Source organism: Pithys albifrons, chromosome 1 (assembly GCF_047495875.1).
Source record: "Pithys albifrons albifrons isolate INPA30051 chromosome 1, PitAlb_v1, whole genome shotgun sequence".
Lineage (NCBI taxonomy): Eukaryota > Metazoa > Chordata > Aves > Passeriformes > Thamnophilidae > Pithys > Pithys albifrons.
The window spans coordinates 117927649-117939687 of NC_092458.1; the positions used below are offsets into that span (position 1 = coordinate 117927649).

At 44.8% G+C, this 12039-nt stretch overlaps 1 protein-coding gene across 1 annotated transcript in view; it reads left to right on the forward strand.

Moving 5' to 3' along the window:
• The first annotated feature begins 6905 nt into the window (after positions 1 to 6905).
• LOC139676433 (synaptotagmin-like protein 5) overlaps positions 6906 to 12039 on the forward strand; it is an 80087-nt gene continuing 74953 nt past the window's right edge. Inside the window, exon 1 of the mRNA XM_071565413.1 lies at positions 6906 to 7162. The gene's annotated coding sequence lies outside the window, so the exon portion shown is untranslated. The remainder of the gene's footprint in view (positions 7163 to 12039) is intronic.

The following is a 12039-nucleotide window of genomic DNA, read 5'->3' on the forward strand; positions in this document are numbered from 1 at the left end:
TCCCGGAAGCCTCATGGGACACTCGTGGACTCAGAAGGAACACCAGAGACGCCAAACAGCCCCCGGGATCTACCGGGACTTCCTTTTTTTTTATGGATTTGGTTTGCATAGTTTCCTGTATTTTTTATTTTACAAAGCCTGCAAAATAAAACGAGGCGCCGCAAAACCTTCTGGGTTCCACCGACGCTTCCGAGACTCATTCCTTTTTCATGTCGTTTTCCTCATATTTTTAATTTTAGTTTTAATTTTATTTCTTTTATTCCGTTTTTACCATTACGGGCCGTGCAGGGCGGGCACGCCCCCGCCCCGCTGGCCCCGCCCCCGCCCCGCTGGCCCCGCCCCCGCCTCGCTGGCCCCGCCCCCCGGTGACCACGGCCCCGCCCCGCTGGCCGAGCGGTCCCGGCGCCCGCCTGGGGAGCGGCTCCCTCTACCCAAACGCCGGTTCGAATCCCGCCCTCGGCCGCCCCCTCTGCCTCGCCGGCGCCGCCTGGCGGACACTGTCGGGAACTGCAGCGCACTCCAGCACCCCCCGCCCAGTCGGGGGTCATCTCTTTCTCTAGAGCCGTGACTGCCCCTCCACACCACCCAGCAGCGACCTCTGCGCCTGGCAGAGGCCTGAGGCATCCCACTCCAGGCTCTGGGCTTGCTTTGCTTTCTTCCACTGCAACCGCCTTGCTGCGGCAAGGGTTAAATCACACACCGCAGGGGGAAACACACTGACTGAAACAGAAATAAATTCCAACTACACAACACCTCACTGCCCCATCCTGAAACCGCGCAGCAAAGACCCTGGAAAGCCAAGGGGATTTCACAGTCCCGGAGAGCCGAGGGGACGGTGGGGAACAAGCACAGCCCAAGCAGCTTCAGCCGCTTCTCCCTCCGGACCCCGCAGTCAGCTCCGCCTCCCCGCAATGTTCCGGCCACTGCGTCTCTGCCAAGCTCAACAGGCGATTCAGGATTTACTTCCTCGGGACCTGACTCCTTCTAGGGGCAGCAAAACTGTTTCTCGGGTCCCCTCCCTGCGGTCGCTGCCGGCCATGGCCGAGGCCGCAGAGCTGCCGGGACCTCCTCGAGTGCCCGCCCGGCCTGTGCCGCGATGTGCTGCTCTGGCGGGGGATCGGCTCTGTCGCGATGTGCCGCTCGCGGCGATGCAGCCCCGACAGTGCGTGCCCGGCGGGGTAGGCCGGGCCGAACGGAAGCTGCGCGCTCCCAGGCATTTAACATTAAGGTTGTGCTAAACTAGCATTCTGGATTTGTGCAGTTCTTTTAGTTGTAAAAACTAAACCTGCAGATGGGGTGAAGGAGACAGATTTTTCTGAAAAAAAATCACCATCGTAGGGAATGACTCCATAAATTAAGAATACTGTTTTACGTTCTTTACAATCATGGAGTCAAAGTTTAACAAAGGATCTTGGATATAATTTTCCTGCAAGAAGAGAAAAAGAATGGTAATAAGTACTTCATGCTGAGTCCAGCCACAGATTTTTCAAGCAGTGAACGGGTTAGAAGGCTGAAAAGGGGGGAAAACAAAAGAAAAGAGGATGAATCACATTAAAATTTTCGTGTGGGTTAAGGAGACAATATATAATGAAAACAAGTACTGCTCCAAGACTTAAGTCCTTCTACAGGAGTAGAGGTTAATAGACAGACCTCAGGGCTAACCCTCTTTATCTTGCAGAAGCTGTCGAGAACAGGTGGAGATGGACATTGAGGAAAGAGTGCAGAGGAGGAACAGCAGCGTCGAGGTCAAGAGGGAGCACAAGAAAGGCCTTCTGGGCAAACAACTGTCCCTGCCATCACCGGGACAGACACACGTGTTGAAGTGCAGCGAGCACCTTCAGGGTGCCCCCGCTGGCTTTCACTGGGCGACCCTCCCCTGTAAACAGGGCTGGATCTTTTCTTTGGTGTTTCTGGCCTTTTGCCACGGTTCTCCTTTGGCTGCCCAGAGAGAGGGGGCAACCCTGTAAGGAGGGTGAGAGACCCCTTCTCCACATCCGAGGGGGAAATGGAGGTCTCCTGACCCCAGACCACTGTGTCAACAGAGCAGGGCTTCTTTGTTTGCCTTGGTGCCTTTGTGCCTGGTGGCGGCTGCTGGCCACTGTGACCCCCTGTAGCTGGGGCCTGTCACAGCCTGTGTTCGTTGTCCAGCCTTGAGGCTGCCCTGCGTAGTCAGGCACTTGAGGTGTCTGCGTAGGTCAGGGCGAGTCTGAGGCCATTGTCTCCTGCTGCTGGGTGGCAGGGATGGCTCGCTGCAGGTTGCTGCTCAGAGCTTGCTCCCTCTCCTGGGACGTTGCCCCTTTGTGTCTCTGTCTTGTCTTTGTCGGTGTGAGTGAGAGAGTGAGCGTGCCCCTTGGTCCCCCTAGAAAAGATGGGCTCTGTGCAGCAAGCTGTGGGGAGCCATCCGTACTGCCCAGCAGCAGGAGGCAATGGCCTTAGGCTTGGCCTGGCTTGTGCAGAGGCCACAAGGGCCTGATCATGTGGAGGGGCTTTGAGGCTGGCCAGAGAGCAGAGGCTATGACACGTCGCAGCTGCAGGGCATCACAGTGGCCGGCAGCTGCCGGCAGGCACAAAGTTGCCAAGGTAATAAAGAAAGCCCTGCCCTGTTTACAAGGTGTTCTGGGGTTGGGAGAGCTCCATTTCCCCTCAGGTGTGGAGAAGGAGTCTCTCACCCTCCTTACTGGGTAGTCCCCATCTCTCCAGGCAGCCAAAGGAGTACCATGGCAAAAGGCCAGCAACATCAAAGGAAAGACCCAGCCCTGTTTACAGGGGGGGTTGTCCACCGCAAAGCCAGCAGGCTTGGCCCAGCCTTGGCCCTTCTTTCCGAGGAGGCAGCAAAGCCTCTCGGTGACCCACCTGTAGCTTGGTCCCTTGGTTTCTCTTGGACTCCTGTTCTGTGTCACTGGGTCCCTGAGGATGTTGGGGCTTCTTGGGGGTTTCTCTAGGACACTGTAAGTTCCTGGTGGTCCCCGGGTCTCTGGGGCTGGCAGAGTGCAGCTGTGCTCTGCAGAGAAGAAGTGGAGCACTGAGAGACTCAAGCAAATAAGAAAACCATTCCTGAGTCTGCTTTTAACTTCTCCTTTAAAAAGAACAGGAGATGCTGTAATTACTCTGAAAACCTTTTTGTAAATACCTACTTCTCTAAATCTTTCCAGTGGCTGAAACAGAAATGACCTTGTCTTAGAACAGTTAATAACATCAGTTCCCCATTTTATATTTCTAGATCTGTGACATGTAATTTTTCTGTTCATATCATAACTAACATTAAGGCAAACCTTTTTAAAGTGTTGTCCTCTTATACAAGAGAAGGCTTCATTCTTCTTGTATAACATTTCCTGGATCCTGCTTTTGTCAATGTTTATTTGGTATTGAGAGGAAGAGAAGGCTAAGATGACAGTGAATAACTGGAATGAAGCTTGAAATACATCACTCCTCTCAGAGCTAAGCTTCTTATCTTTGTAACAAGAAAAATGGTGGGGCAATTAAGCTCAGGGACAAGAGCCTCTGACTTGCAGCCCAATGCCATTGTTAAAAAACCCAACAACACAAAATCCAAGTTCTAAGAAAAGCAGGAGGGTCTGGATCCCATGGCTGCTTGGTTGCATTGATCTCTTGAACAGTTATAATGTATGCAGAAAAAAAGCATTGTCAGAGCTTTGTTGAATTCCTACAAGCCCCATATATCACATACTCATCAAGAAGGAATTGTGAAGAAACAGACTCAAATGAAATTAAATGTATCTTTAAATAAAATTAAAACAGCAGGCATAATAACTTTGATTAAATAAACCTGGCATCTTTCAAGAAGGAACTCTGGATGAGCCAATGAATTGTTTAAAGAAATGTGGTGCTATTGCTTCCAACACTTACTGTATTTCTTCTTGAAATAATTGTTTTGCCCTTTTATTCATTAGTACACCAAACCAGGCTTTTTTTTTTTTGAAAGATACATTTGAGTTCTCCCCGTTTTTAGCTGGAAGTGGAGAGAAGCACATCAATATCACAAGCCACATTAAAATTTTAACAGGGAGTCTTTCTACTGAAATGCCAAAAAAGTCTTCATTTAAAATGTGGAACATGCAAGCTCTCAAAACACTGAACACACACACAGTCATCCACACACCCAGAAATAGGACATTTGTATTGAAGTTGCTTTCATAACTTTTTTACCAATTACTGAATTATTGAAGTATTACTGAGGTCTCTGTTTTTTTTATGAATACCTCCATGAAGTGATAGCCAAAACCCTTGAGCACTAAGAGCTGGCAAAAGGCTCCTCTCTCTCCATGATGGCTGCAATTATACTTTTGGAAAATACCCCAGGGAGTGCTCAGCTGGACAATGAGAACTTCCATATCTCAGCTTCCTCAACAAAGGCTTGTTTTCTTTTGTTTTCTTTTTTTTTTTTTCAATTTTGTTCTCAAACTCTGCTCCCAGCACCTGTGTTATTTGGAAGAAAAATGTAAATAGTTACTCTGCAGCAGATCTCACTGTTGACAGCTATGGGTGTTTATTTAAAATCTATTTCATGCCACATGATTTCTTATCCATTTCTTTTGGTTTAGAAAATTGTATCAATGGCCTAGTTTTCTGATATTTATTGGAAGATTAGATTAAGGTGAAGAGAAATAGAAGCTTGCAAAGCACTCTAATGCTACATGAAAAGAAAGTAAACTGGGCTTTGTTCATTAATGTTATTGACCTGAACTCTGTGTGATTTGCACAAGTTCTTCCTATATAGAAGTTGTGGCTGTGGGAACAAGTATGTCAATAAATGTTTAAGTTCATTGATTTCTGGTGCATAGAATTAGCAGTTATATCCAGAAAAGAAAACTAGCTACAAAAGTGATATTCCAGAGGGCAAGAGACTTGTCATAGCACTCTGGAAAAGGGCCACTAGCACTGCCATTCCTTCCTAATAAGAGTGCACTCTGGGACCATAGTTGGCTAATTCTTTACAGTGATGTAAATGTTGCTGATGTAGATTAAAGTCACCAAAGAAATAATAACAGTTTTCCTTTGTTCTAAATAGGCCACAGATTTCTGTAATCCTGATTTACAAAGCCCTTGGTTCATGTGGTCTGTTAGGGATCACAAAGGGTGCCTAATAAATACAGGCTAGTATGGGCAGTGCTACTATAATAATATGGGGCTTCCAGTCTGTGAGAGCAGATGCCTTCTGTCCTGAGAGAAACATGAAAGATCTGGGATGTTTCTCAGAAACTCCCCTTGTACTTGGGTATCTGGTTGGTAATGCTGTACCTGAGCTCTCAAGCTGCTGTGCAAATGGCTATTAGCTCTTCCTTTCAAGAGCTCCCCAAACAATATTCGTAAGATGAAACTGTAAAAAAAACCAAAAAACCAAAACAAAACACAAAAAAGTCTACATAGATCTGGAGCTGTTGTTTAGTACTTCAAATTAGAACATGCGTTACAGAATATATTCACTTATGTTGCATTTTTTATAATGATTCATACTGTTATAGAGAAAAATGCATTATTCTAGTAATTGCAGACAAACAATATACCTGAGCATTTAATTTAGAGTAAGTTCCTTCAACAGCTTTTCCTGAAAAGTCAAAGAACAATGTTGTGAGTATAACATGTAGCAAACTCGAATTACTCTTCAAAAAGGTTGTATTTATATACTGGCCAAGTAAATATTGTACCTCCTAAGAACAGAATTCCCAACACACATCATTTGGAATAACACAAGCATGGCAGTTTTCTTGCAAATACAACACTAGGAATTTGAAAGTAATGAGTAATGTTATGTTTCTATTGTGCATAAATTGCAAATGTTGTGCTGAGATTTTATATGTGGAAGTTCAACAGGGTATGCATTGGAATTTTTTGAAAGTGAAAAAATTAGATCAGTTCTAAAGTCAGTTACAGCTGTGTAAAAGAAAAGCTCTTAAGGATTTTCGTGTAGCCTACCTCTGTTTTCAAAATAGTATTTTAACGTGTTAATAAATGCACATAAATGCTAAATTAGTTTCCTTATCTTTCTTGGATGCCTGCTATGTGAGCTCTTCAGGTACCTGAGGATGCTTATGAGGGTGAATGAATCATTCAGTTCATCTGGATGAATCAAGATGCTGTTTTTGCTTCTTTACTTTTGAAATTTTGAATATTTCGTAATACTTGTAGCTGTTTGATAAAACCATCTCATTTGAACACTGAAAGTGATAGCCATAAATCTTCAGAAGGGTTGCATGTAGGTATAAAGAGGACAGCTATGAACAGTGTCTTTCATTATACTCTTAAATACTCTTTTACTTTTTAGATGTTTCCCTCACCCAGTGCACAGAATAGATACAACTGCTAATTATTAATTTTTGAAAAACCATTAAAACCTATAAAGTAAAAACCTTTTGCCTTTCCAAACTCATCCTGAAAAATCACCGAATCGCCCCCTGACGTGCCAGCTCCACGCCACTAAAACACCACGGAAAGTGAGATAATACTAATGAGGAGATATTAACGGGATGCGCACCCTTCCCAGCCCCGTCGGAAGGCAGGGGAGGTCTGCGCGGGCGGCAGGGATGGTCGTGGTACCCGGGGCGGCAGCCCCGCATCCCGGGAGAGAAGCGGGAGTGGGAGAAGGAGGAGAGGGGAAGAGGAAAGGGGCCGCTTGGATGGTCTCCCGCCCGGCCCCGCTCCACTGGCTGCTCCACCCCGCTCTCCGCAGGTCGGGACGGCGGCGTTCCCGGCTCCCGCCCCGCATCCCGGCTCGATTCTCGCCGGCGAGAGGCGCTGCGGAGCACCGGGCGCGGTGCTACCGGAGCTCTCCCAGCAGCGGGAGAGGTGCGGGGGGACGCGGAGGAGGTGGGTACCCTCCCGACGGAGGCGGCCGGGCGGGAACCACTCGCGGTAGGCTCCAGCCCTTCCCGGGCGCAGAGGGAGCGCTCGGCTGCGGGAGGAGGCGAGGGTGGCTGTCGCAGGGCTGCACCTGCGGGCGTCATCGCGATCCTGCCCCTGCCCCGGGTGAGTGTCAGTGCGGTCCGTGCGCTCCCCGCCAGAGCCCGGAGACGAGCCCGCGACGCCGGGAGCGGGACTTCAGCCTCCCGGCTCCATCGGGCTGCGGAGTTGGCGTCGAGAGCCCTTGGCGGCGGGGTGGATGCTGCTGCTTGTACGTGTTTTTCTTCTTCTGCCACGGTTCCTGGTGAGTCCGTCGTTCTGATCAGCAACTGGTTTGGCTTTTTTTCTGGTGTTGTTCTTCCTTTCCCCCCTTCTTTTCCTTTCCCCGATAGGTCCCGTCCCAGTGGAGAGCCTCCCGCCGGCGCCCTTCCCGGAGCGGGGAGGGAGGGCTGTGCTGACCGGGTGCTCCTGGCATTAATGACTGGCAGAGGGTGCTTGTATACTGGGTTGGCTTTTATTTTGTAATGCTTTCTACCATGCGTTACCATGAAAATCGAAGGTGGTAGATCTTGCCCGACAGTGATACGATCTGTGGTTGTTGTGCCGTGGGGAGGGATGGAAAGGAACGGGCACTCAGTGATCCTCTTCATCTCTGATCAGGTGAGCAGATCTGTGGCATTCAGGTGAAGATCAGCTCTTGTCATGTGCTGCCTAAATTTTTCTTCTATCTTTTTGCTTTAAAAATTATAGTCTACTTATTCTTAAATAGAACAATGTATTGCTTCAATTTTATTATTGTGACTATACAAAGAAAGGAGTAAATAATAGAAGGCAAGAATCACATAAAGCAGTTTTGAATAGTTGATAGTTACTGAGTGCAGTTAACCAACACTCATTTCAGCATACTAAGCGTGGAGTCATAGCGTAAGGAACAGTTAGGTGTTCTGAACTCCAGAGTTAGCAATTTTTGGAAAGCCTTGCAGAGGGAATAAGGAGGAGAGTGTTTGATGAACAGTCAGGCAGGGAAGTAGCTCTTTAATTGAATGTGAGAAGATAGAGGAGCAGGTGGGACAAGCGTTACTGTTTTGCTCTATGCACTTCAGCTGAGATATTTGTGTTCAAGAGGCAGCTCATTAAACACTTAAAAGCCCCTTGCTGTAAAGGCACTTGGAGCAAACTTTGTCTTGGGTGAATCCAAAAGAAAGAAGTGGTTGGATCATTGCCTAAAATGTAGAGATGAGGAATGGCCTCTTTACTTAAGGAAGAAAAGGTTCAACAACAGCCAGTGTTGGAAATTTGAAGGTGGACATTCTGAGACTAGACAAAAGATGCTTTTTTTTTAAATAAAAGCACTCATTAGACTAGTTAGTTCTTAAAGTTTTTCAAATTAAAAAACTTTAAACCAGAGATGTTTTTTTCTAAAGGCAGGTTGTTTTTTTTTTAAAACAGGACTTAAAATGGGGAAATCTTATGTGGTTTATGTAGGGGAAGGCCAGAACAGGTGATTACAATGAATCATTATTGCCTCAGTTAGGCATATAATCCAGAAAGCTGTGTCATCTCTGACAGCACACTCTCCATGTATTGTCTCTTTCCTTTACTCCACCAACTTTCTTGATGTAAAATGGCTCAATAATATTGAGGGCAGCCCTGAGGAGGATTTGGGGCTCACCATGACCTGGCAACATGCCCTTGCAAGCCCAGAAAGCCAAATGTGTCCTGGGCTGCATCAAAAGCACTGTGCGCAGTAGATTGAGGAAGATGATTCTGAACCTCTGCTCCACTCTGGTAAGACCACACCTGGAGTACTGCATTCAGTTCTGGAGCCCTAAATGTAAAAATGCCATGAACCTGCTGTAATGAGTTCAGAGGAGGCTGCTGGGATGATCCGGGGGCGGAAGCACTTCTTCCACGAAAACAAGCTGAGAGAGCTGGGGTTGTTCAGTCTGGAGGAGAGAAGGCTCCAGGGAGACTTTAGAGCCCCTTCCAGTACCTAAAAGGGGCTATGAGAAAAATGCAGAGGAACTTTTGCCAAGGGCATGTAGTGATGAGGGGTAACGACTTTAAGCTGAAAGAGGATTGAGTTATATTGAATATTACAAAGTAATTCTTTATTGTAAGGTTGGTGAACTGGTTGACAGAGAAATTGTGAGTGGCCCATGTCTGGAAGTGTTACAGGCCAGGCTGGATGGGGCTCTGAGCAACCTGATCTAGTGGAAAGTCCCCATGGTGGGAGTGTTGGAACTAGGTGAACTTTAAGGTCTCTTTCATCCCAAACCATTCTGTGTTTCTGTGGTATCAATGGATAGCCTTTTGCTATATGTTTTTCTGTGTATCTTTAATATAAATTATTCCTCAAGGGCAATTAGATCCAGGGGCCTCCATGTTTCTGTTTTGCATCTATGCAATTATAGGAAAGTTCTGTAAGGTGAAAGTTGCAATGAGAGTTGCTGTTCATGCATCTGAGTAAGGTTTGAGGAATGTGGTATGTTAGACTGGAGGTGTGGTTATGATTCCCAGACAATATCAGCATATTTAAATCCCAGACAATATCAGCATATTGAAACAGTTGAAGTGATTTCTAAGCTGTCTTCAGCACTATGTCTACCCTTAAGAAATACTTATTAGTGTGTTTGTTGTTATAGATTTCATGGTAGTTGAAATCTTAAATTCTTCAGGGATGGAGAAATGCTTATTTAACCAAAATTCTATGTGAATTTTGTGTTGTAGCTGTATTTTTGAGAATGGAAAGACAATAGTTATGAAGGATCATATTAAACAATTTTCAGTGTGGTGGTCCAGTTATCTAATTTTTTGCCTGTCTGCAAAACACGTTCTTATTAGATAAGGTTCTCTTTAAATCTTCTTATCAAGAGGGACTAATTTTATGTCTGATGATTGACTACTGTCTACTAGTAAGATATTTGGTCTTGTGGGATGGAGGGAGAAAGGGAATGTTTGGTAGAACAATGGCTGAACACATCTGCAGTGCAGGATTGTGCTGTGACTGAGCACTTTGTTTCCCAGTTCTTTATTGCTATTGCCTTGCCTACATTTACCCTGCTTTCTAATCAAACTTCCTTCATACCAGGGATGAGCACACTCATGTGTTTGTTGTCCCAGAGCCTGGAAACACAGGAAAGAAGAAAAGGTGAGCACAGTTGGAAGCGTAGACCTTGAAGATCAGTGTGGGTTTGTGTCCAACAGTGGTAGGTAGGAAGTATATTTGAGGTAGATCCAGGAAGCTGTTATGTATTTTTTTGACTTTTAAAGTAACTTCTCTCAACTCTTTAAATAGTAGGGATATATAAACATATACATACAAAGAGCACAACATACATATAATATATACCAATGAAGCCTTTTGCATTCTTCCTGCTCCAAACAGCCTGGCTCTGCTGTTAAAACAACAACAACAACAAAGTCTTTTTTAAGCTTGTATCTTAGTTTGTCCTGTGTGTGACTATGTGGTCCTGTTCTCTGGGGATTCCCATACACTGAGGCATGGCTTCAGAGCAGAATCAATTGCTTTGGAATGGAATTTGTCTGTTTTCATGGGTTTTGTTTTTTGTTTTTTTTTTAAATATCTTTGCCTGCACTGAGATTTCTACATAATTCAATTACTTTAATCTGTACCTTTTTATTTTCATTGTAATTTTTCCCTGTGTATGCTTTTTGTATTGCTTAGAAACAGAAAAGGGTATCAGAAGAGAAACAAAATACCATTGTGGTTTGAACTATATTCCACAAATGAGTATTAACATGAAGCTCCTTAAATGAACATTTTACTTATTTTGAAGAGAGCTACTAGACCTCTTCAGTGCATCTCTGGAATATTTAAGTGATCTTGGACATCCCTCATTGTTGACATATAAATTCTCTTTTCAACTGTTTTGTGTTGGTTCCAGATGAATTCATCATTGCTGTTTTTAATGAAATACCTTTCAGCACAGCCATTTAGTGTGAGGAAGACTGTGCTTTTTAGGAGTGGCTGTGTTATGTGTTGGGATGACTTGTGATGTGAATGCAGCTGAACAGACTTGTGTCTCCCCACTGGGACTCCAGTAACTTTTGGATTAGACAACCACCTATCACCTGTACACCCTGAGAAACTGTGTAAGCAGCAGTGTACCAGCAGATGGGAGGAAAACAACCACAGCATGAAGGTCTCCAAGATTTTACATTGTGTATTACAGGGGTGGGGACAATGTAGGAATTTGTAAACAGCATCAAGTGTTCCCAGGGCTTGGACAGGATAGCTGAGCTTGAAGATGTTTGGGGAGGTTTTTTATGTGTATGATACAAAAGTTACAGATGTTATCTGAATACTGTGGAAACAAGTGTTTTTGACCGTGGGAGGAACATTGTTTCTGATGACTGTGCTATTAGATTTCTGGGAAAAAGTAGCATTTGAAGGGAAGCCATTTGTCACTTGGAGATGATATTTTTCATTTGCAGTTGCTGCACTGTCAATGGCTTTTTGAGCAATTGTGTGTGCTTTGACTCTGAGCTTGCTTCCTTACCTGTGTGGGCATTGCAGAAGTGTAGAGGTCAGTCTTGGGAAGAGATGTACTTAAAATCACTTCTAAAACTTAATTCCTTTTCTTGAATTTCTGTACAAAATCCCTGGTGCCTGATGAATCAGGAAAAACCACAATGGAGGAAACAAGAAACCGAATTCCCATTCTTGCAATAAAAAACTTTAAGAAAATAAATAGGCTAATGATGCCAAGGATGAGAGGTGCTTAAACACACGTGCGACTTCAGAAGGCTAAGAGAAGTATGCCACACATTCAATTAAATAAAATTAGATTAATTAAATAAATTAAATAAATTAAATAAAGGAATTATCATCCATTCACTGTGGGGATTAATGCAATAGTAGTAACTGTATTATTGAGTATGTGAACATTGACAGTCAAGAATATGAGACTTGTATTGGAAACGTGGAATCCTCATCTTGTATAAAGTAGTCCAGAAGAAAATGAATGTTCTTGAAACCTGTACGTTTGAAACATACTTGGCTTTTATGTTGAATATTAATAGTAGAAAAAATGCAGTACAGCTGCCTGCAGGGAAATGTTGCATTGCAGAAGCCACGTTTTCTAACAGCTTTTTCTACACTACCTGTTGTTTCTGTAATGTTTTTCTCAGTCGCCAACTGTAAAACAGCCTCCTCAA